Source organism: Silene latifolia, chromosome 5 (assembly GCF_048544455.1).
Source record: "Silene latifolia isolate original U9 population chromosome 5, ASM4854445v1, whole genome shotgun sequence".
Lineage (NCBI taxonomy): Eukaryota > Viridiplantae > Streptophyta > Magnoliopsida > Caryophyllales > Caryophyllaceae > Silene > Silene latifolia.
The window spans coordinates 83,765,550-83,770,246 of NC_133530.1; the positions used below are offsets into that span (position 1 = coordinate 83,765,550).

Consider the following 4,697-nt stretch of genomic DNA (forward strand, 5'->3'; position numbering starts at 1 on the left):
CGGGGTTTTAGGGAGTATGACTGATGTTAAATTGTGATTGTATGATTGTGTATTTATAGGAGATGATTTCGTTGAAGAACGATTGTCATTAGCTGATTGTGACGATATTGGTGATTGCTTTCTAGATAGGGTTTCCCTACTCAGTATTGGCTACATAATGTGATGATGTTGTTGTTGTTGTTGTTGTTGTTTTTGTTATTGTTGTTGTTGTTGGTTTGGTTTTGATGGTTGTTGATAGCATGTTTTTGATTGATTGTGTAACTGTCTGTGATCTTCGGGGTGCGTCCCTGGCTGAGTTGAGTCACTTGTGGGAGTGACTTCACGCCCTTGATTTGCTTTCTGTGGAACCCGCCACGGAAGGGATGTGCACATTAATGAACATGGGTTTATCACTCGATGGAGATGATCGGGGCTTAGGTGGGAACGGCTGCGGTCCCCCACTGGCGGCAAGGAGTACTTGTTGCGATGGGTACTCTGACAGGGCTACACATTTTAGTGTGTAGTCAGTTGTGTGGAGATTGAAGATGGAGACTGGAGATTGGTTTGAGCTGTTTGTATTCCTGTTTCGTTGTGACTATTGTTTTTATGTAATTGTGGACAGCGGGGGGGGGGGGGGGCGCTTGGGAGGAAGAGAACAAGCGTTTGCATTTTTGTTGGAGTCGCCACCAATTTTTATGGGAAATTGGAACCGTTCGAATACCTCGTGTCATATCAAGACACAAAGTAAAGACATGAACACTATGCAATCGTTACCCTTAGCATTTTATGTCTAGAATGACTCTCGTGGATGTCAATGAACACGGATGTTCACAGAGATCTGGAGTAAGGGGTGAGGGTACGTATTAGGAAGCTCTTTTGATTGAACATCTAATCCCGCCCGCCTCGATAGCGGCCTCTACTAATGATTAGGGACATCATTTATACTTGATATATCGGCGGCTATATGCATGCAATGCAACATCCATAGAATTAATCCTAACATGTGAAAATTAACTAAGTCGGTTGACACGTAATTAGCAAACAATTGGGTCGAAGTAGGATTTAATGTTCAATTACATGTGAAAACATACAAATGATACAATAAATAGGATGAATACAATAAAGAAAATTGCAATAATAAATGATTACAATAATTACAATGGATTAGGCGATTTATGTCGAAAATACCTTTAAAACGGATAATTTGAGAAAACGAATGAAAGAATGAATTAACGAACAAGTCAGCAGGCGATAATACGAATAATAGTCAATTATACGTAAACTAAATAACCAAGTCAAGGCAAAAACGGAGTTCAGGGACATAATTCAACCGGAATAAAGTAGCAGTCAGAGTGCGTCCTTGAATAGGCGCAATTCAATTGCGCGTCCGTTCCTGACCTGAATTCTGGCTGTGAAGCCGGAATTGCGTTTTGTTAATACTCGTTGGTAAATTTAATGATCGATTAAATTATTTACTCGGATGAAAGTGATTAATAGGTTATTTACATGCGATTGAGGGTCATAAAACAATAAAACATGGATGGGACGGAATTAAGACGGATTAATTACATGAATGAATGATTGATTAGTGACATGGGTGAATGAAATAAGCTTGTAACGCCCCGTAAATTTCGGACCGTTAATATATTTCGAAAATAATTTATTAATCAAATAAAATTTGATATTTAAGTATTTAAAGTAAAAATAATTCAAAGAAATATAATTTTATTATATTTTGAAGAAAAGTATTTATTTTGATAGTTTCGAGATGTTTAAAAATAGTTTAAACCGTGTAAAACTTTTTATTTCGAAATAAGGGCGTATCGGGGGGAAAATGACAATTCTTTTGAACGTTGGGTAAACGAAATTGGAAATGGGTCGTATGAATACTCAATTTTCTTGTAATCTCGTGTTTAAAAACTTTGGTCTTGACGGAATTTGCGTTTGACTTACGGATTTAATTATTTTTGAAACGAGTCAAAACCGACTCGTAAAAATCCCGACTAAAAATCCCGCACCTTCCTTTCCTCCTTTCCTTTCTCCCTTACGCGGCACCCCCTTCCCCTTTACTCTTTTTTTTCTGATTTTTCCTATCTTCATCTTCTCCATAAGAACAAAACACCATTTCTCATAATTTCAAGCAAAAATCGTCACAGTTTCTTCGTTTCTACTCGGATTTTCGCTAAATTTACCTTTCCGGAATCCCCTCGTCGCGATCTACAACTTGGTATAATTTAATTTCAGTTTTCTTGAAGTTGTTTTAAGACCAATTTTCGGAAATTTCGGTTTTATATGCTTATTATTGTGTTTTAATTGTTTATTTAGGTGAAGGATTGGAAGACGAGTTTGGGGACTCGTATATTATTGAAGATAGCGGATAGTTGCTAGTTAGGGTTTGGGTTTGAGGTGCTAATTGCTCTTTTTTCTAGCTTAAGGTAACATATTTCGAGTTACTCGACGGATTATCGTCACAATCTTTGTTGTTTTTGTATGTTTTGTAATTTTTGTTGGTGTAGTAATTTTCACATGTTTAGAATGGTTGCATGCATGTCAATTGTTAGCTTAATTTGTGCCTTTTGTTAGTTTAAATTATCAAAGTTGAATTGGGGACGATTAATTAATGTTCAGACGGTCTTATACTGAGCAAAAATGGAAAAAAATAAGAGGAGTAAGGGTGGGGCAGCAGGCCGGCAGGCCCGTGGCAGGCCCACGGCTAGCCCACGGTTGGCCCGGGTCGGTCCGTTGCTTGTTTCGCGGTTTTCCATGCAAAATTTGTCATTTAAGGGTTATTAATGACATAGTTAGTATGAGTACACTTTAGGAATTGAATCATATAAGTAATAAAAATTATGTTAATAGTAAAACTATGCTTATATTAATAGTTATCACATGTTAGGATAGTTTACAAAATGAATTTGTAATTAATAGGCTCAAAATGAATTTTATAGCGATAAATTGTAATGTTTTGTTGATTGTGCCGAAAAACCGAGCCTTAGTCCCTTTGATCGATGCGATGTCGATTAATTGAGTGATTGGTCACCGCAATTTGACCCGCACTGCCGCAGGTCAGGGTTGCGGGTAAAAATTCGGTTGAATGAATTAGATAATCGGCCTTTTTCTTGTTTTAGGCCATTTATTATATCTCTATTTCACATGTGTAATTAGTTGAATTTAAATAGCTTCTTATTTAGTTAGTTGAAGTTAAATAGCTTCTTATTTTGTAGTAATGGCCCTAGATTCCCCTGAAGCCTTTAATATGGTTAATAGTGTTAGAATTGGTAATCAGTATTGAATACTTATTGAGGAACTGTTGGTTTATCTGCTGATTAGACATTTATATAGCCTTTCACATGATAGAATATTAGAATTTATGTTGGTAAGTAGGACTTTTTGCCCTCTTATGGTTAAGTGGGTGTCTTACTTGACTTGTGTGGTGAGTCTTGTGTGGTGTGGGCTAAAGTATTCAAGTCGGGACTAGTGGGACTAGGTCCTAGGTGAGTATTTCGGCCTTCATCATAGATAGGTCTTTATAGTCTTTGACGAGTATATGTTCACTGCTTGATAGCCTTTGTGTTCCTGACTAGTGGATGTTTATCCAAGTTGGGGCATGACCTCAGTTACTTATTTTGATAGTAAGTGGTCAGCTTAAGTACTAGCCAACCCTTCGGTGGTGTCCTTAGGGTACTCACTTCACTTTGTTTTAAAAAAAGGTTGTGGGTCTTGGGTGCGGTGGTGTGTATCCGCATGTCTAGGTCTGCGCAGATTTTAGGCTAGGGTTGTGTTGTCTCTTGGCCATGTTTTATTAATATTAACCGCTGAGCCAAGATACCGGTTCGATTACCTTCCCTACCTCGTGGTATAGACTCGAGTTACAAAGTGACTATTGACGGGACTAAGAACTTATGCCTGTCTTTGATATATTGCCCTTTCTTGTATGGTGATTTTATGAACTGTAATAGGTGAGATGTAAGCCGGTTACAGTTGATAAAGTTTGGATTACTATTTGAATTATATGATTCACATGATAGTTTAGTTTGGTCAGTTTAAGGGTCATAGGTTAGATTATAATTGATAATTGAATTATTTATCACCTTGTTTACATGTTTTACTACATGTACATTAATTTTGACGATTCGTGGCTGGGAGGACTCGAAGTTACTCCCCACTGAATTGTGGCTTTCGTGTTTGTATAAAATGCGATTGACAGGTTGTTGATGCTTTGTTGGGGTCACAGACGAGCTAGTGAGCAAGGAACCTTGGACCTAGTTTGGTTTTCTTTTGTAGAAACCTTTTATCTTTTGGTTATGTATATAACCTTTTAACTTTTGGTTTGTATATAATTTGAAGGGACATATGTCTCCCTTTTCCATTTTGGGTTTGTATCATTATGTATTTTCTTACCTTTAGCGGTGTTAAGTAAGTTAGATCGTTAGCAATTGCAGGTTTTGGCACCCGTCTAGTGGGAATGTTGGAGATGTTGCAATTGGTTTAGAAAAAAAAAGTTTTGAAATTACAGGTTTTTGGTTAGTTGAACCAATTGCAAACATATCCTACCAGTTTTTCTTTAGAATTTACGTAATTAATTAAGGCTTGAGTCAAGGGTGTCACAAAGCTAAACATGACAAATTAACGACGAACATGTGAATAAACAGATGAAAATACGTCAAAGGTCGAATTCCAGAAACTCAATATGAACAAATCAAATTCCTACAACCCGG

The 4,697-nt window shown here is 37.1% G+C and overlaps 1 long non-coding RNA gene across 1 annotated transcript; it reads left to right on the forward strand.

Moving 5' to 3' along the window:
- Window positions 1-2,079: 2,079 nt before the first annotated feature.
- On the forward strand, window positions 2,080-4,348 carry LOC141656199 (uncharacterized). The gene is made up of 3 exons (XR_012548417.1): window positions 2,080-2,206; window positions 2,305-2,414; window positions 4,187-4,348. It is a non-coding gene; the product is annotated as an uncharacterized LOC141656199 (long non-coding RNA).
- Window positions 4,349-4,697: the final 349 nt, after the last annotated feature.